This window comes from Sus scrofa, chromosome 2 (assembly GCF_000003025.6).
Source record: "Sus scrofa isolate TJ Tabasco breed Duroc chromosome 2, Sscrofa11.1, whole genome shotgun sequence".
Lineage (NCBI taxonomy): Eukaryota > Metazoa > Chordata > Mammalia > Artiodactyla > Suidae > Sus > Sus scrofa.
The window spans coordinates 141,377,777-141,393,427 of NC_010444.4; positions in this window are offsets into that span (position 1 = coordinate 141,377,777).

The window sequence follows — 15,651 nt, forward strand, 5'->3', positions numbered from 1 at the left end:
CTCCACCGGGCCAACCCACAGAGGTGAGTACAGAATATACAACCTCTGCCCAACCATCTTAATCCTTCCCCAATACTTATGTGCCAGACCTTGGGCTGAACAGTGCTGGGTAGATGCGGCAGATAGAACAGTGTCATTCGGGCCTTCTTGGGACTCACTCACAGTCTACTGGGGAGATGAGTAAACCATGAGGACAAGATGTGACAAGTACCATGAGAGGATTAAGAGAACTAAGAGCAAGCCATGTCACGCAGTGGTTAGAGACCCAGACTGGCATGGCTGATGCTGTAAAAGTGCTTAGCGCCACACATGGCATGTAGGGGGTGATCAATACATATTTACCTGATGCCACTCGCCCAAGAGGCTATTGAAGATGCAGACGTCTAGGGGCCAGCTCATCCTGTTAGCCTTCTGCACTCTCCCTAACAAATGGGAACTACTCCTGCTGAATCTCTGTAGCTACTGTCCACAGTCCCTCTGAGCCAGGAAGAGCACCTTGCTTCACTCACGGATGACCTGGGTTCATCTCTTGAGCAAAGGACAGTGAAGGAGGAGGCCAGAGGAAATAGCAGGAGGATAATGGGAGAAAGATGGGGGGAGGGGCTGGAACCTCTGGAGGAGGAAGCTCAGGCCCTTAGGGTACCAGGGAACACCAAGGGCCCATTTTGTGGAAGGGGGCCCCTGGGAAATTTATCTTGGAGGTCTATCTGCATAAGAATGAAAAAGCATTGGAGTTCCCTGGCGGCCTAGTGGGTTAAGGATCCAGCATTGTCCCTGCTCTGGCTCTGGTCACTGCTGTGGCTTGGATTTGATCCCTGACCCAGGAACTGCTACATGGCTGTGGACGCAGCCAAGAAAAAAAAAAAAAAGCTTAATTATCCATATCAAAGGAAGAGAAGGGACTCCCAGCCGCCTTGGCGCTGCCAGGATCCTGTCCCTAACTCTTCAGATCGTCAAAGACACAACTGCTCATGCCAAAGAGTATCCAAAAGGAGGCCACAAAAGTGCTTGGGCCTTCTTTCTTGCTCCTGCTTTTCTTTTTTTTTTTTTTTGCTATTTTTTTGGGCCATTCCCGCGGCATATGGAGGTTCCCAGGCTAGGGGTCTAATCGGAGCTGTAGCCACTGGCCTACGCCAGAGCCACAGCAACGCGGGATCCGAGCCACATCTGCAACCTACACCACAGCTCACGGCAACGCCAGATCCTTAACCCACTGAGCAAGGGCAGGAACTGAACCCGCAACCTCATGGTTCCTAGTCGGATTCGTTAACCTCTGCGCCACGACAGGAACTCCCCCTGCTTTTCTTTTGACCCAAACGTTTAGATTTCCTGTAGGGCTTCTTACTCTGAACTTTATGGGGCAATGGGGGGATGGGAATCCATGGGAAGGCTAAATATAAAGCCAGTTAGAGGAGTTCCAGGCATCGCTCAGTGATTAGCAAACCTGACCAGCATCCGTGAGGATGAGGGTTTGATCCCTGGCCCTGCTCAGCGGATTAGGGATCCGGTACTGCTATGAGCTGTGGTGTAGGTCACAGAGGAGGCTTGGATCCTGCGTGGTGTAAGCCAGCAGCTGCTGCTCTGATTGGACCCCTAGCCTGGGAACCTCCATGTGCCTTGGGTGTGGCCCTAAAGAAGACAGAAAGACCAAATAAATAAATAAAGCCAGTTAGAGGCCATCAACGCCTATCACTACCCAAGTTTTGCCAAATATGGGCTTTTCTCCCTTCATTACAGGCTTAATACATGCTCATTTGCAAATGAATTAGAAACCACAGATAAACAACCAGAGGAAATATTTGGTATAATAAGTTGTATCGTTTTTCCTCAAAAATATGACAAAGTACATTCTGAGAACCTTTGCTTCTGTCACTAAAACTTTCGGCTGCACAATTTGTCATGGCGGGAGGGGGTGAGAGGGAATGTGTGCGCGCCCCCAAAGGGATGGAGGGGTGGCTGGACTGGGAGAGCTAATCCCTTTGTGACCCCAGGAGAGTCTTAAATGATTGGAGAGGCAGTGATGGATGATGGAGGGTATTGAGAATCCCAGTGGATGGCCTGGAGGTGAGAGAGGGGCCTGGAAAAAACGTAGGGTAAGGGGAGCTCGGGGAAGCACCAGCAGGAGGGAGAGGACCAGAACGGCGGGTTCGGAAGCGCCGCTGGCCTGGAGGGAGGGCGCACCAGGCTCAGCGTCCCAGCAGGACTTTAGGCGCCAGCCCGGCCATCTCTTGGAGCCGTTAAGGACCTTCCGCCTTCTTCTCCTCGTCTGTAACAGACTGTTCTTTCCAGAATAGTTCTGCGGGGTTTGGGACCTATTAAGCACTCGATAAATACTAGCAATTATTATTATCAAGTCCTAAAGAGACGGTCTGAGTGTGCTACCTGCTCGGTAACAAGAGGCCATTGTTATGTATTCCCGGGCCACCTCTGGAGGTCCAGGGATCAAAGGGGGCCTGAGGATCCTGAAGGTGAAAGCCCTGCCGGAGGCTCCAAGGCTCCCCCAGGAAGGCCTTTGTGATGATTATGAAGCCTGGGCAGGCACCCAATCCCAAGCTGGGCCCAATCACCCACCTCCTCCTTCCCTGGAAGCGGCCAGCGATCCCCCTGCGGCCTTGGCAAGAGACCTTTAAAGATGCAGGTGGAACCCGGAGAAAGCCACGCAGAGAAGCCGGGCCAGGTGAGAATGTTTTCATCGCTCCTCCTGCCAGCTGATAGCATGCGGGTAGAGAATGGGAGGTGCTGCCGTGAGCACCCCCCGACCCCCCACTTCCTTCTCTCCCCACAGTGTTTGACCGACTGTGCCTGGAACTGGGCCAGGGAGAGGAAGTTACAGAGGGTTTGCAAAATAACTTCCCCTCGCTTCTGAAGGCAGGTGAGTGAGCCCAACCTGCAGTAGGAGGGACAAAGACTAGACGGCGAGAGGGATTTTATTTGCCTACAGACAGCAGTGTTGAGTGAGCTAGGTTAGAAACCCTCTTTTGGAGATCTGTAAGAATGATAACTGCCCAGTTAGGTGCCCGGTGCCCAGTACATTAGCTTCCCATGTCCTACAATAATCCCATTGAGTCAGTGTTATTATCCCCAGATGAAGAATCTCTACTCAGAGCTGGGGAAGCCCCTGGCCCAGTGTTATTCCGCAGAGTTAATGGCAGTGGGCAGAACCTCCATCCAGTGGGCAGTTCTGACTCTTGGACAACCACCTTCGGGGGGGGGGGGCGGTGGCCCCAATTTAGAGCCTCCTCCGCCCCCCAGTGCCTTTCAGGGATTCTTGTGTTTAATTCGTGGTGTTGAGTCACCTAGGATTCCTGATGGCTGTGGATGCTGTTGATCACTGGGTACCATTAGCTGGGGGCTTCCATCGAGTTACAAAGAGGGCTCATAAGCCACTCAGCAGAAGTCCCCAGTGTCTTGCCTTCAGGACCGGGGGCCTTATTCAGAAAGGGAGCCATCACATGGGAAGTTCTCATCTTGAGGGCGTGGGGGGATGGGGTCTGGGTAAGGAGACAGGAATTGCACAAGCATTGCCATTCATTCTTTTTTTTTTTTAAATTGAAGTATAGTTGATTTACCATGTTTAAGGTGTACCAGTAGCACCTTGTTTATTTTATAAATAGTAGCGGGTATATGTTAATTCCAAATTGCTGATTTATCCCTCCCCTCCTTTCCCCTTTGGTAACCATAAGTTTGTTTTCTGTGTCTGAATCTGTTTCTGTTTTGTAAATAAATTCACTTGTATCATTTTTTATTAGATTCCACGTATAAGTGATATCCTATGATATTTGTGTTTGACTTACTTCACTTAGTATAATATTCTCTAGTTCCACCCATGTTGCTGCAAATGGCATTATTTCATTCTTTTTTTATGACTGAGTAATATTCCATGGTAGATATACAACATCTTCTTTATCCATTCCTCTGCCACAGCCATAGCAATGCTAGATCCCAGCCTCGTCTGCCACGTCCACCACAGCTCAGGACAACGCCAGATCCTTAACCCACTGAGCAAGGCCAGGGATCAAACCTGAAACCTCATGTTTCCTAGTCGGATTTGTTTCTACTGCACCACGATGGGAACTCCTCCCCATTTATATATATATATATATTTTTTTTTTTTTGGTCTTTTTGGCATTTCTTGGGCCGCTCCCGCGGCATATGGAGGTTCCCAGGCTAGGGGTCGAATTGGAGCTGTAGCCACCGGCCTATGCCAGAGCCACAGCAACACAGGATCCGAGCCGCGTCTGCAACCTACACCACAGCTCATGGCAACGAGGGATCGCTAACCCACGGAGCGAGGGCAGGGATCGAACCCGCAACCTCATGGTTCCTAGTCGGATTCATTAACCACTGCACCACGACGGGAACTTCTCCCCATTTATATTTTAAAAGAGAAATTTTAATCCCCAGGAGTAAAGCTTAAGGTGCAGATTCTGGGGCCGAGGGAGGGGGTGGTGAGACTGGGGAGAAAGTGTAATCCTCATGCCTGGCGGGTGGGAAGGTAACATGGTGCAGCTGCTTTGGAAAACAGATTCTCAAAACATTAAACGGAATTTTCATATGACACAGCAATTCTACTCCTAGGCATCTACCCAGAGAAATGAAAACACAAGCCCACCCCAAAACTTGCCTATGAATATTCACAGCGGCATTATTCACAACAGATTAAAAAGTAGAAACACCTTTGGGGTTGTTGATCAATCCACTAATGAATGCATAAGCAAAATGTAACATATCCAAGCAATAGAATACTATTTAGTAATGAAAAGGAAAGGATATTGATACAGAATAGGACATGGGTGAGCTTCAGAAGCATTATGCTCAGTGAAAGAAACTAGACACAAAAGAGCACATCAGGCTTTCTCACTGCAGCAGCTCCGGTCACTCACTGCTGTGGTGTGAGTTCAGTCCCTGGCCTGGGAACTTGTGCATGCTGCAGGTGCAGCCAAAAAAGCAAAACAAACAAAACAAAAAACAGGAGTTCCTGTCGTGGCTCAGTGGTTAATGAATCCGACTAGGAACCATGAGGTTTCGGGTTCAATCCCCGGCCTCACTCAGTGGGTTAAGGATCTGGCGTTGCCGAGAGCTGTGGTGTAGGTTGCAGACGCAGCTCAGATCTGGTGTTGCTGTGGCTCAGGCGTAGGCCGGCGGCTACAGCTCCGATTCAACCCCTAGCCTGGGAACCTCCATAGGCTGTTTGTACAGCCCTAAAAAAGACCAAAAAAAAAAAAAAAAAAAAAAAAAAGAATAAAAAAGGATACCTATTGTATGATTTCACTTATATGAAATGTCCAAAAAAGGCCACGCTGTAGAGGCAAGAAGTCAATTCCCGTTTCCGTAGGCCTGAGGGACTAGGACTGAGGAGCGACTGTGAGAGAGAACAAGGCTTTTGTACAGGTGATGGAAATGGTCCAAAGTCAGTTTGTGGTGATAGTTGCATAACATTAGAAATGTACTAAAAATCATTGACGTGTACACTTGAGTGCATTTGTTGTTGTGTAAGTTATAATGCAAGAGAGCTCTTAAAAAAGGATGAGTAATGACCAGTGCTTTATTGGAAGTATGAAATAGGTAACTGCAAGGGTTTTTCTGCAAAACTGTCTAGGTATAGAAAAATCTAAAGCATTCACATCCTTTGTACTTTCACTTCTAGGAATTTAATCTAAGGAAATAACTAATGGGGCAGAGACATTTATACAAGGATATTTCCTGCAGCACTGTTTAGAATGTTGAATATTTGGAAATAATCCAGATGTCCTCTATTAGGGAGTTGGTTATACAAATATGGAAGGCTATGCAGCTCTTAAAAAGCATAAAATAGGTCTCTGTATATTGACATGGAAATATGTTCATTGATATGCATTTTTTATACAAAGGTAGACTAGATTAAAATAAGCCTCATGTATCCATTACCCAGTTATTATGTCGGGGTTCCCGTCGTGGCGCAGTGGTTAACGAATCCGACTAGGAACCATGAGGTTGCAGGTTCGATCCCTGGCCTTGCTCAGTGGGTTAAGGATCTGGCATTACTGTGAGCTGTGGTGTAGGTTGTAGACGCGGCTCAGATCCCGCGTTGCTGTGACTATGGTGTAGGCTGGCGGCTGCAGCTCCGATTAGACCCCTAGCCTGGGAACCTCCATATGCCATGGAAGCAGCCCAAGGAATGGCAAAAAAGATAAAAAAAATAAAAAAATAATTATTATGTCATAGGCAAATCATGTTTCATTTGAACCTCCACCTGTTTATTGGTTGTATCATTCTGAAGCAAATTCCAGACATTATTTCATCTGTAAAATATTTCAATACATGTCTCTGAAAGAACACAGCTCTATAAAAAAATAAACAGGATCATCACACTTTTAAAAATAGTAATAAATTATTTAAGATCCTCAAATATCTAGCCAGTACTCACATTTCTAATTGTATCATACATTTTATTTTTAATTGTTTGAATCAAAATATAGATAAGGTCCACATACTGAGATGGAAATAATTTTTAATAGTTTTATCAGTATGTAATCACTCTTTAACGGATGACCACATAAGTCATCCGTTAAAGAGTGCAATTTGGTACATTTTAGTACATGTGCAAAGTTGCACATTCTTTACCACAACCAATTTTAGAGTATTTTCACCCCCTTAAAAGTAACCTCTGCCCCCACAGCTCCCCCATCCCCCAGCATCTACTTTCTGACTCTATGGATTTGCCTGTTCTGGACATTTCACATAAATAGAATCATACAGTATGTGGGCCTTGTGACACTTATTTCACTGAGCATTTTTTCAAGGTTCACCTATGTCGTAGCATGTACAAATACTTCATTCATTTTTATTGCTGAATAGTATTCCACCACATGGATATACCACATTGTGTATACTCATTCATTCATTGATAAACATTTAGGTGATTTCCATTTTTTTACTATTATGGATAATGCTGCTATGAATATTTTATACAAGTTTTTGGTGTGGATTCTTAAATATCTTTTGATTTATAAGTTTCCTCTCTGTGTCGATTTGTGTGTATGTGTGAGCGTCCTCACTTGCAGTTTGTTTTTTGTTTGTTTGTTTGTTTTTGTCTTTTTTGTTTTTGTTTTTTTCCTTTTCTAGGGCTGCTCCCACGGCATATGGAGGTTCCCAGGCTAGGGGTCGAATTGGAGCTGTAGCCACCGGCGTACACCAGAGCCGCAACAACGCGGGATCCGAGCCACGTCTGCAACCTACACCACAGCTCACGGCAACGCCGGATCGTTAACCCACTGAACAAGGGCAGGGACCGAATCCGCAACCTCATGGTTCCTAGTTGGAGTTGTTAACCACTGAGCCACAATGGGAACTCCACTTGCAATTTATTTTCCAAAGAAACTGTGTTGTTATTGTTCTCACAATCTGTATTTTGTGTTTGCACTTCCGAGGTTTTGTTTGTTTGTTTGTTTGTTTGTTTGTCTTTTTAACTTTTCTAGGGCCGCACCCATGGCATATGGAGGGTCCCAGGCTAGGGGTCCAATTGGAGCTGTTGCCGCCGGCTTACACCAGAGCCACAGCAGCTCTGGATGTGAGCCGTGTCTGTGACCTACACCACAGCTCACAGCAACACTGGATCCTTAACCCACTGAGTGAGGCCAGGGATCGATGCCACAACCTCATGGTTCTTAGATTCGTTAACCACTGCGCCACGACGGGAACTCCCCAAGGTGTAGTTTCGACATGATTTTCTGTCCTTTGTATTTCCTGTTACTTCATAGTTGGATGAAGAAATTTGGTGGTAATAAACACTCATTCGTGGTTGGTGAGATGTATTTCTACCAGAAGGCAAATAGTGTCTGGTTGTCTCTTTCTAAAAAGTTTGCAGCTGGAGTTCCCATTGTGGCTCAGCAGAAACAGATCTGACTAGCATCCATAAGGACAAAAGTTTGATCCTGGCCTTGCTCAGTGGGTTAAGGATCCAGCGTTGCCATGAGTTGTGGTATAGGTCGAAGTTGTGGCTTGGATCATGTGTTACTGTGGCTGTGGTGTAGGATGACAACTGCAGCTCTGATTTGACCGCTAGCCTGGGAACCTCCAAGTGCCGCAGGAGCGGCCATACAAAGGCCAAAAAAAAAAAAAAAAGTTTGCAGCCATCTATGCTTCATGCCTCAATTAATTCCCTAGAGGCTGCAAAATGCTGATATTCTATCATTTCTTCTTAAAATATTAGTTGGAGTTCCTGTCGTGCCACAGAAACGAATCCGACTAGGAACCATGAGGTGGTGGGTTCGATCCTTGGCCTCGCTCAGTGGGTTAAAGATCTGGTGTTGCCATGAGCTGTGATCACAGACTCTGCATGGATCTGATGTTGCTGTGGCTGCGGCGTCGGCTGGCAGCTGTAGCTCTGATTCGACCCCTAGCCTGGGAACCTCCATATGCTGTGGGTGTGGCCCTAAAAAGACAAAAGACAAAAAAAAATATATATATATATATATATATATATATAAGCTGGAATACTTCTATCAAAAGACATTTACCCTTGCCTCCTATTTTGTTAACAGGTGGCGTAATACAGGTTTGACAAAAGTACATTTTATTTTATTTTTTATTTATTTTTTGTCTTTTTGCCATTTCTTGGGCCGCTTCCACGGTGTATGGAGGTTCCCAGGCTAGGGGTCGAATCGGAGCTGTAGCCGCTGGCCTATGCCACAGCCACAGGAATATAGGATCTGAGCTGCATCTGCAATCTACACCACACGCAGCTCACGGCAACACCGGATCCTTAACCCACTGAGCGAGGCCAGGGATCGAACCCACCACCTCATGGTTCCTAGTCGGATTCGTTAACCACTGAGCCACACCGGGAACTCCCTTTTCTTTTTTGTGTTTTTTTTTGTTGTTGTTGTTGTTGTTGTTTGTCTTTTGGTATATGGAGGTTCTCAGGCTAGGGGTCTAATCAGATGGCCTACGCCACAGCCACAGCAACGTGGGATCCGAGCTGAGTCTGTGACCTACACCACAGTTCAACAGCAATGCCGGATCCTTAACCCGCTGAGCAAGGCCAGCGATCGAACCAGCAATCTCATCGTTCCTAGTCAGATGTGTTAACCACTGAGCCATGACAGGAACTCCGCAAAAGTACGTTTTAAAAGATCCATGTTCGGAGCAGCATTATTCACAATAACCAAAGGTCCAAATGTCCATGAACAGATAAATAGGTGTACACACAATGGAGTTTTATCCAGCTAAGTTCAGAAGGAAGGACATTCGGACACATGCTACCACATGGCCGACCACTGAGGGCATTATGTTACGTGAAATAAGGTAGTCACAAAAGGATCAATACTATATGTTCCACTTTTTTGGGGCTGTCTAGACTAGTCAGGTTCATAGAGATGGAGAGTAGAATGGTGGTTGCTGGGGACTGAGGGGAGTGGAAATGGGAGTTATTGTTTAATGGGTGCAGAATTTCCGTTTTGCAAGATGAAAATAATTTCTGTGGATGGATGGTGGTAGTAGTTGTACAACAATGGAAATGTGTTTAAGGCCACTGACATGTATGCTTGAAAATCGTTAATATGGCACTTCTCGCCATGTTTGCATTTTACCACAATTAACATTTTTTAAATTTTAAAAATGCATTTAATTTATTTTCTTTGGCCATGCCTGCAGCATGTAGAAGTTCCTGGGCCAGGGATCAAGCCCAGGCCACTGCAGTGACCATGCCAGGTCCTTAATGGGCTGTGCCATAAGGAAACTCTTAGAAAAATGTAAGGTACATTATAGAATGGAGTGCTACACAGTAATAAAAAAGGACACCTGTGGATACAGAGAACTGAAATAGATCTCGAGGGTATTATGCTGAGTGAGAAAGGCCGGTCTCAAAAGGTATCTCAGAGCTCTTACATACTCTATGAGTCCGTGTATATATCATTCTCAAATTGCCAAAACTACAGAAAGGGAAAGTAGATTAGTAACTGCCAGAGGTTACTGATGTTGGGGTGGACAGGTGGTAGACACGGCTGTAAACAGGTACCGTGACACGATGACTGTAGTAATGGAATAGCTCTGCGTCTTGATTCCAGTGGCTGTTGCAGGAATCTGCCCCTGTGATTAAATGACATTTAAAGTACATACACACATTGTACCAACATCAGTTTCCTGGTTTTGATGCTGTACTAACGTTATGTAGGATGTAACTATTGGAGGAAGCTGAATGCAGGGCGCACTGAAACTTTCTGTACTATTTTTGCCACTTCCTGTGAATCTGTAAGTATTTGCTTCTTTTTCTTTTAGGGCCACACCTGCAGCATATGGAAGTTCCCAGGCTAGGGGTAGAATTGGAGCTGCAGCTGCAGGCCTGCACCACAGCCACAGCAACGCCAGATTGGAGCGTCTTCTGTGACCTACACCACAGCTATGGCAACACCAGATCCTTAACCCACTGAGCAAGGTCAAGGATCGAACACATGTCCTCATGGATGCTTGTTGGGTTTGTTACTGCTGAGCCACCACAGGAACTCCCTCCTTCTTTTTGAGTCTGTAAGTATTTCTAAGGTGTATTTCAAACAGTATATTTATAGAACTTCATATGTATTGTGAGTCCATTCTTTTTTTTTTTTCCCACTGGTAAGAAGTAGATTTTTTAATATATTAGGACACTTGTAAAGGCTACAGGCTGGCAGGCACGAGGGCTCTGCCCCAAGAACTAAGTGGGCTACATTTTGATGATCAAAGGAAAAGTGGGGAGGGGAGGAAGATCACCTTCTTCCTCTTCCTTTGTAAAGAGGCGGCAGGAAAATGAGGCACGAGAGGATGGTTATGTCCCAGGTCTTGGGTGGTCCCTGGGCTTCTTGCCCGAAGGAATAACAGGGGCTGTCTTAATAAAGTGAACGCATTTTTATTGAGAGTGATTACATTCCATAAGCAGAATGTGGTCAGTCTCAGAAGGTAAGTATGAGTTCACTTCTGTAAAAAAAAAAAATAGGAGTTCCCGTCGTGGCGCAGTGGTTCACGAATCCGACTAGGAACCATGAGGTTGCGGGTTCGGTCCCTGGCCTTGCTCAGTGGGTTAAGGATCCAGCGTTCCCGTGAGTTGTGGTGTAGGTCACAGACGCAGCTCAGATCCCGCGTTGCTGTGGCTATGGTGTAGGCTGGTAGCAGCAGCTCTGATTAGACCCCTAGCCTGGGCACCTCCATGTGCCGCGGGTGCGGCCCTACAAAGACAAAAGACAAAAAAAAATTAAAATAGGTATTATTTATTATTATCCTCATTGTATATTTGAGAAAACTGATGTCCAGGATAAGGGTTGGTTGTCAAATGCAGCCTGTATTCTTTTTTTTTTTTTTTGGCCACCCCGTAGCATATGGGGTCCATGGGTCAGGAATCAGATCCAAGCCACAGTTTTGACCTAAGGTGCAGCTGCAGCAACCTCGGATCCTTTATGCCAATGTGCAGGGCTGGGGATTGAACCAGCATCCCAGCACTCCCAAGATTCTGTCAATCCTGTTGTGCCAGAGGGGAATTCCCAGGCTCTCTTCTTTTTGGCCACCCCGTGTCACATGGAGCTTCTGAGCCAGGCATCAGATCTGAGCCTGGAACTGAGCCGAAGCTGTGGCAATGCCGGATCCTTAGCCCACTGTGCTAGACCAGGGATTCAACCTGTGTCGTAGAGCTGCCAAGAGGCTGCTGATCTCGTTGTGCCACAGCAGGACCTCCCCCCAGTCTGGGTTCTTAACCTCTATGTGTATCATATGTGTGTGTGTGTGTGTACACACAATGTTTACATTAACAAGTTTGGAGAGACACACAGCATTTGTTATGGTACTTATTCCTGGGAAAGTAGAATTAGGGAAGGGGGCTTTAATTCTCAGCTCTTTAGGTTTTTGTTTTGTTTGATAGTAAACATATGTGACTTTATAATCAGACAAAAATATTAAAAGAAAATTTCACATTAAGGGAAAAAAGGTAGAGCTAGCGAGGCACCCCCTGCTTCCATGCCCTAATGATGGATCTGGGTTATGCTACAATAGTCACAACCTAATTCTGAAAGATAAAGCTTGGCAGGTGAGCCCCCAGCCTCTGTTAGGACATCCCCGGTTCCCTGCCCTATTTTGTGTTCATCTCTGACCATTCTGCTTCCTTTGGGTCCAGCCATCCCTCTAAACCTGCGTAGATCCTGAACTGTACCTGGGTGGGGCTGGTTGCAGAGGAAGGACACTCTTCCACTTGGTCCCCTGCCCCACCCCACAGGGAGGGCTGCAGCTGCCCCCTTAGTGACACCAGCACCAGCGATGTAGGGAGTGGCCTGGCTGTACCTGCTGCTTTCTCTGGGCTGACGAGTCTCAAAACAGACCCGTGCCTGTTTCCCATTGGTTAACTTTTATTGGAACAAGAACCTTCCCAAAAGAATGCTTCTAGGGCATCAGTAAAAATAGATGTTGAAAAAGTGATAATATTCACGCAGAACTTTGCTGCCGAATTCCAATTCTTTCCTGGGAACAGAGTTAATGTTAAAAGGTCATGAGACCATACGTAACATTAAATAAAGTTTGTCAGTTTTCTCCTTTAAATGAGAGACTTACTTCAACCAGAAGTTCAATTTCTCTAATGTAAAAATTAGAGGGAAATCAGCAATACTGTGATCTGTCTGGATACAATTCACCTGAAGTCTTTGGAATGTGGTTTTTTTTTTTTTTTTGGCTTTTTAGGGCTGCCCCCACGGCACATGGAGGTTCCCAGGCTAGGGGTTGAATCAGAGCTACAGCTACCGGCCTATGCCACAGCCACTCAGGATTCAAGCCCCATCTGCGACCTACACCATAGCTCATGGCAATGCTAGATCCTTAATCCATTGAGCAAGGCCAGGAATCGAACCTGCAACCTCATGGTTCCTAGTCAGATTCATTTCCACTGTGCCACCATGGGAACCCCTTACTTCATTTTCTTTACCCACTGAGAGGGAAGACAGCAAAAATATCCTTGAAATCAATGGAGTTATTTAGGGAAGCCCATAGAAGAGAAAGAATTTTATTTTTTTATTTATTGTTATTTTTAATAACAAAAGCAAATCATGCTTATTATTTTAAAATGTAAATAATATAGAGGAGTATGTAAAGCAAACGTGCAAGTAACTTCTCTCAGTTTCCTCATGCAATTCCCCAGGGATAGTTAACAACTACTGTCAAAATTTTGGTCTTGAGAGTTCCCTGATGGTCCAGTGGTTATAATTCAGTGCATTCACCACTGCAGCCCAGGTTCAATCCCTGGTCTGGGAACTGAGATCCCACATTAAGGTGCTGCTTACCTTGGTGGAAAAAAAAAAAAATTTGGTCTTCATCTGTTTAGATCTTTTTCCATGCACATTCTAACACACACACTCACACACCACCAGAATATCATGAAGACTGAAAAAAAAAACTTTCATTGGGTTATTACTTAGAATAAATTGTGCAAATATCAAGTGTAAACAGCATCATGAGTTTTATGTGTGTATATATCATTGAGACCTTTTGTAACCCACAAAAATGAAATTATATCAATTACAGTTTGCTACAGTTTTGTTTTTTTGGTTTTATTTTTCCCTGATCAGTGGCATGCATAATTTCTGGGGCCAGAAGATCGAACCTAAGAGACAGCGGCAACCTGAGCCATAGCAGTGACAATACCAGATCCCTAACCCACTAGGGAACTCTTTTATATATATATATATAAATCTCAACAATATTGTGATAGTTCTTCCACATGGGACATAGACATCTAACTTATTCTTTTCATGGTGGCATAGTATTCTGTAGTATGAATTTCAGTATAATCTTTCCTAGTTGATGAATAGTTAGACTGTCCCATTTTTTGCTGTTACGTGTTATTAGATTGTAAAACTTTAAGGGGACTTTTTTTTTCTTTATGAAAGAATAATATGGGCTTAACATAAAACATGGAACATTTCAGAAATGTATGGCTCAGGAAGCAAAAGTCCTCCATAACCCTCTCTCAGAAGCCATGAATGCAGATGCTCTTCTCTGTGTCCCACACATACATCCTCTATGTTGTGTCGTCTCTGTAAACTCCCGGAGAAACAAATAAGGTTATACCATGTATCATGTTTGCTGCTGAGGCCATGCTGGGTCCTAATTTCCTTCCCAGCAGTGAAGGGACTGGGCCCTTTTAAGCTATAGACTATGAGCACCACCAAGTCCTCAGGCATGGGGACTTCATTCAGCTGTCCACGTCGCCCTGTCTCATAGTCCTTAGACCCTCACCTGTTCCTCCAGGGCGATGGGGTGTGCTCTGAGCCTGCCAGAAGCCACCCACCCTTTGCTGATAACACTGTCATCCTAGCCACAGCGTTCACGGCAAGAGCAGTGGTGGAGGACTCTTGGGAACCCATCTCAGCCTCACAGAAACTGAATTTGTAGACGTCTCTCAAGGGAAAAAGGATACCTGGGACCAGTTTTTTTACAGTACTGCTTTTCTCAGAAAAGTGATCATCATATCATAGCTAAATTTTTTTTTTTTTTCTTTTTCGGCTGCCCTGCACCATGGAGTTCCTTGGCCAAGGATCAGATCCGAGCCCCAGTTTTGACCTACACTGCAGCTGCGGCAACACCGGATCCTTAACCCACTGCCTGACAAGGGATCTTGCTGTTTGTTTGTTTGTTTAAGGGCTCTTCTGTCTTCCCCCAAAACTTGTGAGTATAAAGAAGGTTTTCTTGAGCTGCTTTACTTGGCCAGTCATTCATGAATTCACTCAACAATTGTCTTTGATACGCCAGGCACTGAGGACTCAAAGAGGAACAAAAGAGACAATATCTCTGCTCTGCAGAAACTGACAGTCTATTGAATGACATAGTTGTCCAGCAAAGTGTGATTAATCTCTGATGGCAGGACTCTACTCCAAGGGCACCTAACCTAGTCTGGGGCGACTGGTCAGGAAAACTTCCCGAAAGATGATTTTTAGGCTAAACCAGTCTGCCGACAAACCTAAGACAGTTATAGGAGTCAGGTGGCAAAGTTAGCATCATTTCTTTAGTTAGCAATTCTTCCAAAGTAAGGCATGAATATAGGGCCAGGTCCCAACAATATAATAAATGCTGGTAGGCAGGACACAGCCCAAATTATATATAACAAGAGAGAGTGGCTATGCAAAAAGAATGTAAAATCGAGTACAGTTCTTTTGGTAAACCACTGTTCTGATTGTTGATCATGAAAAAATGAGCTACTTCAAACTCACAAAGTCTAATTTTCCTAGGAAATAGTTTACTTCAAATAGCCTCGAACAGCGGTACTATCTTACAGTCTGGAATGTTTGGGGATGTTCTTATGTTTTAAATCTACTCCTTAGAAAATATCACAAAAAGGCATCATACTGATGCAGCTAAAAAATCAATTCCTGATTTACCTAATCCTCCTTACTCAGTTATTATGATCATTTTGTCTTTTTGTCTTTTTAGGGCCGCACCCGCAGTGTGTGGAGGTTCCCAGGCTAGGGGTCAAATAGGAGCTGTAGCTGCCAGCCTACACCACAGCCACCGCAACGCCAGATACAAGCTGGGTCTGTGACCTACACTATCATAGCTCACTGCAAGGCAGGATCCTCAACCGACTGAGCAAGGCCAGGGATCGAACCGAAACCTCAAGGTTCCTAGTTGATTCATTTCCACTGCGCCATGATAGGAACTCCTCCTCAG